The 13,682-nt window shown below is 32.2% G+C and overlaps 1 protein-coding gene across 1 annotated transcript in view; it reads left to right on the top strand.

The window, feature by feature from the left end:
- sNPF (short neuropeptide F precursor) overlaps positions 1-13,682 on the top strand; it is a 205,715-nt gene that overhangs the window by 36,491 nt on the left and 155,542 nt on the right. Inside the window, exon 2 of the mRNA XM_088234207.1 lies at positions 614-671. The gene's annotated coding sequence lies outside the window, so the exon portion shown is untranslated. The remainder of the gene's footprint in view (positions 1-613; positions 672-13,682) is intronic.

The raw sequence follows: 13,682 nt of genomic DNA, 5'->3' as shown, positions 1-13,682 counted from the left end.
TTCCTATTATATTCCATTTATAGCTATATAAGGACTATATATAGCTGTATAAAGACCTTCATTTCATTTCATTTCATTTTTTGCACCACAACAGGCCAGAAGGCCCAATTACAGTGGTGAATTACATTACAGAACAACCAGGCTTGAGAAAAATCACATTTTTAATTTTTGTGTTCTCACCGGGAATCGAACCCGGAACCTTCCGTGCGTGAGTCAAGCGTCTTGATCACTACACCACGGAGGCCGCCTTCATTTCATTTTATCTTCACATTCGTTAAAAATTGCCCCAATAAGGCATAACAAGTGTCCGATTTTTTATTTTTGTATTTATAAATAAAATAAACGGTTTAAAAGAGTCTGAAATCAGTGATTGATTTTAATATTAAAATATTAGCACCTAATGCTAAGTTTATTTCACAGTGCCTTATAATGAAAAAAACCTAACAAGAAAAATACCTATCAAATCCCAATTTCGATTTGAATATTAGGCAGGTACTACTCAATCGAATTTCCAATAAAAGATTTATTTTGTGAATCCTTTGATTGGTCATTTTAATAATCGAGTTCTCGATTCAAAGGATAACTAAACGTTTATTTTTATTTTTATTTTCAGGGATCAGCTCTCTACCGCGTACGTCACTTCCTTTCGAGCTTGCAAGGCCAACGTTATCGTAAGTAATCTTTTTATCCATTTTAAAAATGAATTTACTCTACAATTTAATAAATTATTAATCCTTATGTTCAGACAGTTTGATCTTAAATAAATAATTACAAAACGCGCATTAAAATAACAATATATAATGACGTGTTTTACCCTAAATATAATTTACTAAAGCGCGGTCTGACTTTTCTTTTTAAAAACGTGTAATAACACGTATTTTTTCCCTGGATTATGTCACTAGGGCAGTGTTATTTTAAAATACCATAGATACTTATTATTGGAGTGTCTCTATTGTTTTGCTGATGATGCGGTTATAATTGACGATTCAATCAGGGGTCTTTAGGCCATTGTAGATAGCCTAAATGGGTAATCCGCATGCATGGGTTTTTAACTCAGTGAAAACCAAATGCCGCTTATATAACGCCTGCATAACACCTATTCTCATTTTCGAATGCGGATCGTGGCACCTCACTAGGGCCCAAAACAGCAAAATTATGAGTTTTGAGAATAGGTGTCTCGGAAAAATCTTGGGTGTGCTGTGGGTTTGACTTCGTGAGGAATGAAGTAATAAGAAAACGGACGCAGCAAACTCCGGTGACAGCTGTCATTAAGCGGAGGCGATACGGTTGGCTTGGCCATTTGCTGCGAATGCCTTTTGAGAGCCTTGACCACGTTTGCGTTCTTTACAAGGCATAAGGTTCTCGACGTCCTGGACGTCCAATGCTGAGTGTTTTTCGGCAGTTCGTGTCAGAACTATAGGAAGCGAACCTGACTTGAAAGGATGCACAAGAGCTGGCAGCCGATAGAGATGCTTGGGGGATCTTTGTGGACACTATATGCTCCAACTAGGGAGCGGACACGGAATAAAAGTAATAATAGTTTTGGAATTTTGATTAACTGTTTCTTATGGGAGCGAAGACCATTCAAAAATGCATAAAAGTGCATTGTTTTATCTTCCGCCTTCGGACGTACTGACAGAAAAAATTTCATTTTAATACTTTATTTAAAAAAAACAAAGTTGAATCGGTTCAGTTTTGGGATGTGGAAAACGTGATAACGACTCCTCGAATTTATCGATTTTAGTTAGGAATAATTAGTTTGACGTGCTGTTGACTTTTTTGTACAATATCGGGAAGGTATTTGCGAGAGTGGCAGAAAAATTATGTTCTTATACCTATGTATAAAATTTCTCCAACCCCCACATCTTCTTAAGTTGGTACTAGGAAACTTCATGTTTGCTTTATCGCATTTTATTGTAAATATCATTCATTTATTTATTTATTTCCATACATGAAGTTTATTACACATTATTTGAGACATAAATCCCAACTCCACGGGACTAATGCCCGTATGCAAAGACAAAACTTAAGGTGAGGAAAGTACATTCTAATCTCAAATGCGGAGAATAACCCGAAGGTGAAGACAATAGAATATACTTTCCTCGCCTTAAATTTTGTCTCTGCATACGGGTATTAAAATACTGTATTGAGATAGGCCGAGCAATAAATTGACAGAGACATATGAGTATATAACCACAAATAGAGGATCAGAAACACAAAAAATAATTCAATAAAACATATATATGACACATCAATATGGTAAAGAGTAAACTCAAACATTCGAAAAATCATCAAGGAGTTTCCTACTCAAATCATTTTCACTAAGGAAAATCCAGTCCAAAACTCCTCTCTTGAAAATAGTTTTCGTTTTTTTGTTGTTTTTTTTTTCATTTGAAAATGCCGTATGAAGGCGAAACAATTAGGGTACTACCAGAAAAAATATATAAGCTAATTAATAAAAAAAAACAAGTTATTAAAATGATCAATTAAAAAAGGTGAGGTTTGTAAATCTTGATTTCCTTTGACGGTGACGTCATGCCTATGACAAAGTATTTTCTGTACTTTTTATAAGCTTTTCCCTTATTTGTAAAATGTTAAAGGTTTCAGCTGTTATTTACAATACCAAACAAAAAAAGTGCCACGTTTTTCACGATGCAATATTTTTATTTTTTGTAAATTTGTGTTTTACGATCGGGAATAAAAGAGTTTATTCAAATGCACGTGCCTGAGATAAAATGTGTAACAGGTGTTATAAAATGGGCAAAATGTGATGGCATTTATATTCATGGCCCTAAATGCCCTAATAAAATAGCTGAGTAAGGCAATACATAGCAAGTTGTGAACATAAGATTATTTCCGTTATTTTTAAAAACAATGAAAAAATTTTTTTTTTGTTATTTTGTTTTCGTACCTAACGGTATATAGAGCATTAGAGCATTGCATTGTTATACTAACGGCAGAGTATCATGGTCATTATTGTTACATGAAGTTAAGATGATCAGTCTTACGCTTTAAGCGCTAGTTCTCGGACTAGAAAATAATAATTGTAAAATTCCTTGATCAATAAATATTTTATGTCGGAAATTGAACCCGAGACCTCTTGCATGGTAAACAAACGCGCTGGCAATTTGACCACGAGGCTGACAAAATATTGTACAATATTTGCAAAACAAGATGTTAATTTACAGTTACTACAATATATTTAAGTATGAAAAACGAATTATTAAAACAATCAAATTAGATGCAAAGGGATATTTTTACAAACCAGGAATAACGTGTAAAATACATTCAATAAAATAAGCTATTTTTTAGGTTTCTCGTGATAAATCTATCATTGTATAAAAACAAGTCCCTGTTCCATGCGGCTCGACTGTGAAATCATCTCCCATCCACCATCAAAGATGTTACTACATTATATCTGTTTAAATCACGTCTAAAGAAACGTCTCCTTTCTCTTCCGTAATCATTCTTCCTTTCCTTTTTCCTCTTTTTTTCCTTTTTCCCATTGAGTAATAGTTTTGATTTTTAGGTTTTTATAAACAAATACGTTTATTCCTATTTTTATACATCTTTAGATTTTTAATCTTTATTTTCTATTGAATATATTCTGTAACTTGAATTATAAAAATAAAACTTATATTTTATTGGTTGGTTTGAAGAAATTGCCATTTGGCAAAAAGCCCGCCAATGTACAAATAACATTATGTACAAAAAGTAAAATAAATATAATTTTTGGATTTTAAAACGAGCACACACAAAACAGCTGGTAGTTTACGCCTCTTTACTTTGACGTCACTCGTCATGCCCACCGAGTGCGCTCCTTACAAACATTACATACAAATATGGTGCAGTAACGTAATACCTGCCGTTTGTCCGATAGGGCGCAAAGCGTCTTGTTTTAATAATACCGTTACAATAGCTGGCAGTAAATAAAGAACATCGGGCTTAAGAAGGAGACTGCCGACCATATTTGGCTAATTTACAAAGCCGAAGTTGGCCGACTAGACCAACAATATATTTCTCAAGCCATGTGCCCTTTATTTGCTGCACGCTACGGTATCTTCGTTTTTTTCAAAATAAATAATAATTAAACGAAGGGAAACATTTTGATGTTCTCAAAACCTTGTTGATTGAACTGACACCGACCAAATTTCAACAGAGACGAACGATTGATTGATATCTCAACCGAGATAGAGGAATTATTTACACCACGAGGCCGACTAACAGCTGTTTCGCGGTCTGGCCCTGAAACGCAGTGTATATGGTATGTATACACTAGACGCTGCACTACGCATCCGTCTTGTGTTTCATTCAACTTCGGTTCCGGAACTTAACTTGTAGTCAGTGAACGTGGAGCAGCGTGAAAAGGCGTGACATACAGCTTCGAATTCACAGTAAACTGGCAGATAATCAGTGTTTTTTACTCTACTACGCATTTTGTACGACAACATTGACGCGACAACGCTTATTTTTCAGAACATCATTTCAAACTATCGTTCTATGAAGCATCATCTCTATTAAATATTACCTCAGTGTATGTGTGCTAGCTTAAAGATTTTAATTTTTTAAATTTATGTTTAAATTGCTTTTTTAAACATCTGTTTGTACGCATATCGTAATTTGCTATTTAGAATTATAGGGAGCACCGTAATATTTGCTTATTTAGAATATAGTTTGTACGAAAATAACGTTTCTTTTTAATATACGGTAATGGTAGCTAAGAGTCAAAACTTAGCAACAGTTTTTCAGAATTCACCATTTTAGTATTGCAAATTCGGGGATAGTCTGAATAAATATTAGTCCGATGCCATTAATTCCACATTAGTTTAGTGAATAGGCTATATTAACGAGCAGGTGGGTGGTGGATTAGCTTACATCCTTTTTATTCTTACCCTTAACCTACCCGAGATACGAGTATACTTATATTGAGGAATATATAGGGAAATTAATTAGGAGGTCAATCGGGGGTAGTTAATTTAACGAGACCCCAAATACACACGCAAAACACGTTATTTTAGGGCTATTTGAAATAATTCAGATGTTTATATAACTTACAGTTAATATTATAAAATAGATTCTTTTTTAAATGGGTGGTACACAGATACAGACACAATCGATTTTCAAATAGACCCCGAAAGATTTCATACTTACGAAGAAAAGTTATGTGGAATTATTGTAGACGATAGAGCATAACGCAAAAAAAACTAGATAAAACATTAAGAAGAGAATAAATATTAACATCGAATGCGGATTAACGCGTTGTGAAGTGTAGCGTGACAGGAAAGAATATAATGACTTAATTATTTTTTACAGTGGTAACTTTCTAACGCCTAGATACTTTTATATGTTAAAAGGACATAACTGACATTATTTTCACATCTAGGCGTTCAATTTATGAAACTGACAGTAATGTCAGAATTTAATTCGACTTTAAAATTCAATTATTTCTCTCTCATGCTTTCAATTGACTTTTAAGATAAAAAAGTGCCAACATCAAAACGGTCAAAAATTTAAATAAATCGTAGTTAAAGGAAAAATTGCTCGGTGAAACAACATTGTTGACACTTTTGATGCGTAGATAAACGTATCGAGGGGTTCTAGACCCGTCGGTACAAACCGATGTACTTACATCCAAACTTCATGGTGGGGGATCGGTAGTATATCTTTGTAATCGCTTAAGAAAATTTATCTTCAAGTATACCGTCAAGGTGAAGGTATGACGTCTTTATCTTCCCATCATAATCGGGTACCTGGTAGAATAATCGGCTTTGGCGTGTCAAGGAATTTCTCCGCATTTGCTGTTAGCAGTGGAAACCACAGAAAACTCATTCAGGAGAAGCCGGACTATTGACAGACATCAACAGACCTTCAGTTCCATTTTGACGATTAGACAACCTAATTGTTTAGATTTCAATTTTAAAAACATTTGAAATTTCTATGTCACGTTCACCCTGGCTGAAATCAAACCCAGAACCTCAATAACCTTAAACAAACGTATCAGCCACTTGGCAACATCTTAAACTCTACTCGATTTTTCTTAGGATTTTTTCTTGGAAACAGCCGTTCAGTCGAAAATACTCTTATAGGATTCTGGTTCTATTTTACAGAGTTCTATTTTACAGAGTTATATTCTTCATACGGACGAGCACAGTTTAAAGTACCTAAATACTAAATATTATTTTAATTTCGTCAGTTTTAGCGTGGAGTTTTTTAAGGTATTATACACCCACCTTGGATTATATTTTAAGAAACGAGGGATTATATTTTGGACACTAAATTTATTTTGACAGCTGTTGTAGCTTTGAGGGTTGAAGTGATTTATATTTATGATTTTACACAGCAACTAGATAAATAACGATTTATTATGACAGGGTTAAATCATTCGACCGGTCTAAAGACTTTAAATTTATGACCAAATATTGATGTCCAAATCTAATAAACTTGATTATTTTGATTAGTTTTTTGGTAAAAGTAGTAGTTGCTGTTTGCTGTTTATTTATTACATGGCGAATAACTAGTGAATTGTGTTGCGCGAGTGTTACGTCGATGATGGGTTGAAGAGGCGGCCTCCGTGGTGTAGTGGTCAAGACGCTTGACTCACGCACGGAAGGTTCCGGGTTCGATTCCCGGTGAGAACGCAAAAATTAAAATGTGATTTTTCTCAAGCCTGGGTGCTCTGTGATGTAATTCACCACTGTAATTAGGCCTCCTGGCCTGTTGTGGTGCAAAAAAAAATGTAAAAAAAAAAAAAAGAGACTGCACTTGAACTACATGCTGGAACTGAGTGACTTCGTCGAGCTGGACTGACTGACTGAACTTGTTGGGCTGACTGACTGGCGTTGCATTTTGTGGTCTTTATAGACAACGTTCCTTTGTAGTTCATTTCTTCGTGGTAGGGACGATGTAAATGTACTACAGAACGATGCTCCCGATTCATGTGCAATTCTGTTGGAGTTGTATTATAATGTTGTATTGAATTCTATAGAAAAGATGACATTGCTTTCATCGGTCATCACACTATTTCAAGTGAAACGTTTAACAACGTGTGTAATATCGATAATGGGCTTTAAACCCTACAACTCTAATTCACATTTTTTCTGTATTACAAAAAAATAATTGAAAATATTAATTTTGTATGTTTAAGAATCGATATTATAATTACAAAACATTATATATCGAATCGTAATGACAGGTCATAGGCATTGCAAATGCCTAGACATTCATAAAGCTCTTTCCCACCCTTTTGCTGGATTTTTTGTCTGTCTATTTTGATAAAAATCTTAAGGTTAACCTATGCCTATACCTTTCTCTGTGGTTAAAACCCAGTGCTTTTCTGCGAAGATTTCGGCATAATCAAAATATTGTCGTCAAAGGGTTTAGTTCGTTTGAAGTGTGAAATGACCAAGTTTAGTAATCGTATCACAAAAATCTCCCGAGAATAGAATCTCGTGTCCAAGTGTAAGCGGAGTATCTGTTTTGTAATCATTTCCTCGGGGGATGAGCTCCCTACACGAGGAGAAAGCCAAGGGTAGTGTGTGAAGGGTAGAAACGATTCCACTTAAGATAATATAGATAAAGGATTAGATAAAATTAAATTTCCAACTTGTGCTGGAGGAAGCTCTGTTTTCTAGATACGATCCTATTTTTCTGCATAATTCTTGTCACATCATTTGAATAATAATCGAACGAGAGTTTTTATGGCATTTAATGATGCAACCGAATTCAATTTTGAAATTTATTGCAAGAGAGAGAGAAAACTTTTTTGGGAAGAAAATACAGAAGTCTACATTTACAGGGCTTTTTATATGTCGATGGCTGGTTTGAGTGGCAACTTTAAACAATGTTTAACATGCATTATTATATTATGTTTAAACATCCCGATTTCCTATATTAAAAAAAAATAAAAAAAATAAAGTAATTTAAGTAATATTTTTTTATTTTCACTTTTGGATTTTCTATTCGACCTTTCATGTTTAAGCTCATTGGGGAGTTTATTAAATTCGGAATGGCCAATATTTTCCAGACATCTTCTGCCGAACTTTGTTGAGCGAAACATAGACACACGAAGATTCCCCGAATAACGCGTATTGTAATTGTGAATATCATGACCGAATGTGTATTTTAAATTTGTATGAGCAGAAATCTTGTTATAAGCTAATTCTGCTATCTGTTGACTTTTATGAAGTAAAATAAGTAAAACCTTTAACGTTATAGGTGAGATTCATCTGGCTGAATTATTTTAATTTCTAGGTGATATTTAAAAATACGTTAAAAAATATATACTTTTTTGTACCAGTTAGTTCTATCAACAGTATGTACATTCTCAAAATATTTTTCAGTAATATATCCAATGAGTTACAATATTTTGAATGTAATATTTTTTCGGTAATGATTGATCATAAATTTGGTGGGGATACTTTTTACACTTCCATTTATTGTTTTTATACACAAAAACTGATATATTAATTTAATAAATGAAAAGTTGACCGATATTTAAGGAGAGCACGAACTTCTTTCAAAAACTTCACCAAAAGATCAACAGATGTCGCCTATGAGGAAGTGTCAAATATGGTATTAGAAACTAGAGTAACATTATGACTGCTAATACTCGTAGAACATAGAAGTTAAGGCTGTATACTGATAAAAAAAGTAAGAAAATGCTTGTATTTCTTTTAAAATAGTAAATTTCGTTTTCTTGTTCAATTTGTCGGAACAAATTTTACTTAACTACATTTTTTTTCGCATAATAACTCATGTTCCTAAATTGTAAATTCTTGTTTTTACTAATTGTTTATTACATACGTATAGTTTAAAGTGTAATTTTATTTATTTAAGCATATTTTAAATTCAAAAGACTGTTGAAATTTGAGTTTTAGATTTTTAGTGTATCTATGGTCAAATTCGGGAGAGTAGAAGACGGAGATAGTTTTCTGTCATAATTGCAATACTATTTACATCAAGCATCTATATGCTATATAATACAGTAAATAAATCACTGAAATTACTTGGATTCATTGACAGAATATCCTCTGATTTTACTAATGTCGGTACAATCAAAACTCTTTACTACTCAACTTTTCGCCCTCTTCTAGAATATGCCTCCGTGGTCTGATCTCCATTCTATGTAAATCGCATAAATCACATTGAATCAGTCCAACATCGCTTGTTTCGAAAAGTAGTAGTGAATACTTGGGCTAGAGTAGGTAATTATTCTTATGCTGATATAGAGTCAATGTTAAATATTTCTAGTCTACAAAAACGTAGAACTAATATTGATTCCATATATATGTTCGGCATTCTAAATGGTATAATCAATGTTCCATCATTACTGAGACAAGTAAAATTCAATATTCCAACTTGTAGGTTGAGAAACAATGAAATACTGTTCATCGATCAGCATAGAACACACTATGGTCTGAATTCTCCAATGACCCATCTTTGTCGTATTGTTAACTCAAGACTAGATCTGGACTTTTTGGTTTAAGTTTACATCGATTTGAACGATCACTAAATGCTGTTTCTTACGTTTGTCAATGCTTCTTTTCTTTTTTAAAAATGTTTTTAACTATTTATATATTGTAATCGTATAGATTGTATAAATAGAAAATATCCGTTAGTAAATAAATAAATCTCCAAGGAATCCAAATCATTCGATTCTGATTTTTTTTATGAATTATACCCACATCATTTCAATTATACCATTGTGCCTTTATATTTTTTTTATAATTGTGTTTTCTTTGCAGATATTATTAAATTATTCATATTGTCAAAACATTTTTGAATAAACTATTGTTAAAAAAAAAAATAACTAGAAACAGAAAAAAAACTATCTTTGTTGACATACGAGAAAAAAGATACAAAAACACAACAAAAATTGTTCAAATGAACACCACTTGCCCCTACCTATCCATACTTATAAAATAATCATGTTGAATCAAACCCGCAACTCGTGTCATTTAAAAGTATTTTGGCCGTCAGTCGTCTCTTACAAAATCGCACAAGAAATCAAATATTTCCTTATGCCGATATGCAGGTATTTTTCTTGGGGTGACTTTCATAAAAAATGGCACCATTGAAATGATCTAATATAATAATAATAACATAGGAATATTTACTTTACTTTACGTAAATATAGCAGGAAGGTCTTTGGATACAAACTCATTAATTCCAATGACATTCAAAACCGCATTACAATGTTTCGGATGTGTCAATTACTACAGCATTGACTCGTGAGAATGAGAAAATAATTCCAGAACAAACATTTTTATATTGTCACTTAAATGAATTTAAACATGCTTTTGCTTTTATGAAAATTGTATCTTAAAATGATAAGAATATTTTTTTGAGTAGGTTTGATAAATATAATTCGGATTACATAGTTACATATAAAACCATTCAGCTTTGAAAAGTTGGAAATTTACCTAAATTTATTAAAATATTGCCAAATAAAATGTTGGAAAATTTCTTAACAAATTTATATTTTTATTCATAACCATCACGCCGTCTCCCCGTAGTGGTAAGCAGAGAGGATAGAACGCCGTATCACTTTGTTTTTGCGCATACAGACGTTGCTTCCTCTTCATTTACACATCTTCTAATGCACGCGCGCCGATCATTCTTACTTTTGACATGTCCATCTTCAAGTATTTGATGGACTTGATCGTGCCATGTCTTTTTCGGTCTTCATTGTTTTCTGCATCAACATCCGCATCGTAAATCTTTTCAGCCGTTCTTTCGCTGTCCATTCACGCTACATGTCCAAACCAACTATTTAATAAATAAAGTTTAAATTCGTTTATAAAATAAATAATAATCTCTCGATATAAATTATGATTTTTCATAATAAATATTAACTCACCAGTTTGTCGGTACTAAATAAAATCTTGCACTTTTTTGAAAAAGGCATCCAACTTCATTTGCTTTGATTGTTGCTTCCTTTCTTGCAGAATAATATCATAAACCATAAATGTCGGAATAATCTTTTAATTTTAGTAATAATAAAATAAAAAATAAAATCATACCGTTTTTTTTTTCTTAAAAACAAAACTAAAACGAACGAAAACAATTTCACAAACACACACTAGGCTGCTCGTGTACACGGTAAAAGAATAAAACAACGCGTAAAAGTGTGTCTGCTATTAGAATCGCGGCGTCTACTGTCGTTTTGGGTCGGCCGAATCGGGGAATCCCACGCCGGCACTAACCGGCGTAATTGTAAATCAGCGTAAATTGAACCAGCGCAAAACGACGTTTACCTGTATTGCATAAAAATCGATTGAGTGCATTCGATAAGACAGTTGTATGGAGATCTAAACCTTCAATAAAATGTAAATATGTTTAATAACAATCTGACCACAATGCAAATTAACATATAAAATAAACCTTTTACATGAGGTGTCCGTGTCCCTTCGTTAACAATGTCTCCCGTGGCCTTGGTCATATTTATTGTTGTCTTATCACGTGTAGTGTTTATTTCAAGACCATCCCTTACGTACTCCCTGTATGTTAATTTGGTCTGCGAAGGTGTGTGGAAAAGGTGGTCATTTGCATGTTCATGAATAACGTAATTACACTTGAACCTTACAGCGGGTGGAATGTATCGGATATGGAGGTATTCACAATCGCTAGAAAAATGAGGTGTGGGTGCAAATATGTAACTTTAATCCATTAAAATATCCTGATCATTCAACGAAATAAACAGAACATGATGTTTTTTTTAAATCAAAAATTCAAAAGGGAATTTTCGATAGCAATTTTTTTTCATAAATATATTCAATAATTCATAATAAAAATAATGCGACCTCGCTGGGGTTACCCGTGCAGAGGACAATTAACAATATACTTTTTTTTTTTTTTTCAATTGAGAATAAACAAAAAGATATAATATACAGAGAGGAATAACAAAATATTAAAACAGTCATTTTAAACGATAGTTATTTTTGTTTAAAACGCAGAATAAAATAACAAAAACATAACATAAACTATACGTTTGTGGAGCAGGAGATTTAATATTGGTTTGGGCGAACGAGACAATCCATTTTACTTCTACTCAGCTTCACTATCCATATTTTTATAGCTTTTTTGAACAGTTTTTTGTTCTTTATTATTTTAATGGACAAGTTATAGATTTTAATTGCAAAATACTCCAAATCTCTTTGTACAATAGTGGTATTAGTTTTTATTTGTTTTGGTTGTCTTTGTGTTGAGAATCTAGTGATTTTATTATTTGTGTGTTACATTGTTGGGTTATGTTTTTCGTTTGAGTAAGAATAACACTACTGACTAGTCCAACTTGTTAGCGTCCACGTCGCGAACCCTGGGCAATAGGATCACACGCATAACGGTGTGATCACAGCAGATAACGAGAAGATGAAAAGCGAGTTTTTGGCGCCTCAAAATCTAAACCAAATATTTCGTATTTTAATTCCTGTTTATATTAATTTTATAAAAAAGTTTTTAAAAAAATGTTCTCTGTAAACATACGATTTGTTGATAGTATATAATTTAATATTTTTACTGGAAAACCCATGCCAAAGAATCATTTTACAGATCTTTTGAACAAAGGAACAAAAAGCTGATTGCATTTTTTATATTTTTGAGTTGTAAATGCCATTTTTTTATCGTGACTAATTACTATTGGATGGTACTTATTAAAAATAAAATAGATGTGAAAGAGAATGATTTTTTTATCCTCTCTTTTCTTTTAAAATATTCATTTATAAACTGGATCAAAAGTATACATACATACATGTCAGTGATATCTTTACGAAAAAAAAAAAATTTTCCATTTACTTACTCATATTTAAAAAAAACCCGAATGTAATTAAACTTTTTTATCATAAACGTCGCTTTTTTTAACAAAAATATTAAAAATAGAGAAAATATTAAAAAAAAAGAGAAAATAATTAAAACAGCATTCTTTTTTAATCAATATCACTTTTTTTTTTTCATGTGTATTCGAAGTTATATAACTTCAAATTATTAAATAAATATAACAGTGTAAGTCACTATCCAAGTACAAGAGGAAGTCTCTTCTTTGGAAAGTTACAGTTTTAACATTGAATAAATATAAAAGTAGATTAAGATAGAAAAAAACGTGTGTAGTTTATGTAACTATAAAATATAAATATATACATACACGGTGTTTCATGACCAGACCGCGAAACTTCAGAGGAACATTTCTCATGGAGAACTTTTTAAAGAATCCTTTTAAATTAAAAAAATAAGTTTATGAAAAAAAAAAAAGGATTTTCAAAATAGTTTAACAAGAAGAATGTTCTTCTAAAGCTTCACAGTCTGGCCCTGAAATACCATGTAGATGTACATTTACATCATAGATTTTACAATGTATTCTGGGTTAATTACACCCACGCCTAAGCCATTCTTATGGGGATTTTTTTGTTTTAATAATTTGAGTTATGCGTAGTAAAAAAACATTCTTTAAGGCAAACAAAAAAAATGGAAACATTAAAAATAATTATAATAATAAAAAATCCATAACAAAAATTATTAATGCCAGTAAAATGTCTGAATAAAGCGGACAAATTATCTAAATACACGAAATAATACAAAAATTTAAAATAAAAAATCAAATACACAATAAGGAAAATATTTATATATACAGGTGTTCATTAAACCCTGTCACATCCGAAACCACGATGATCAGTATGAGCAAGAAGACA

The sequence above is a fragment of the Micrasema longulum genome, unplaced genomic scaffold, assembly GCF_059751315.1.
Source record: "Micrasema longulum isolate JH-2025_06_02 unplaced genomic scaffold, ASM5975131v1 h1tg001215l, whole genome shotgun sequence".
Classification (NCBI taxonomy): Eukaryota; Metazoa; Arthropoda; class Insecta; order Trichoptera; family Brachycentridae; genus Micrasema; species Micrasema longulum.
This window is presented reverse-complemented; position numbering and strand designations above follow the sequence as displayed.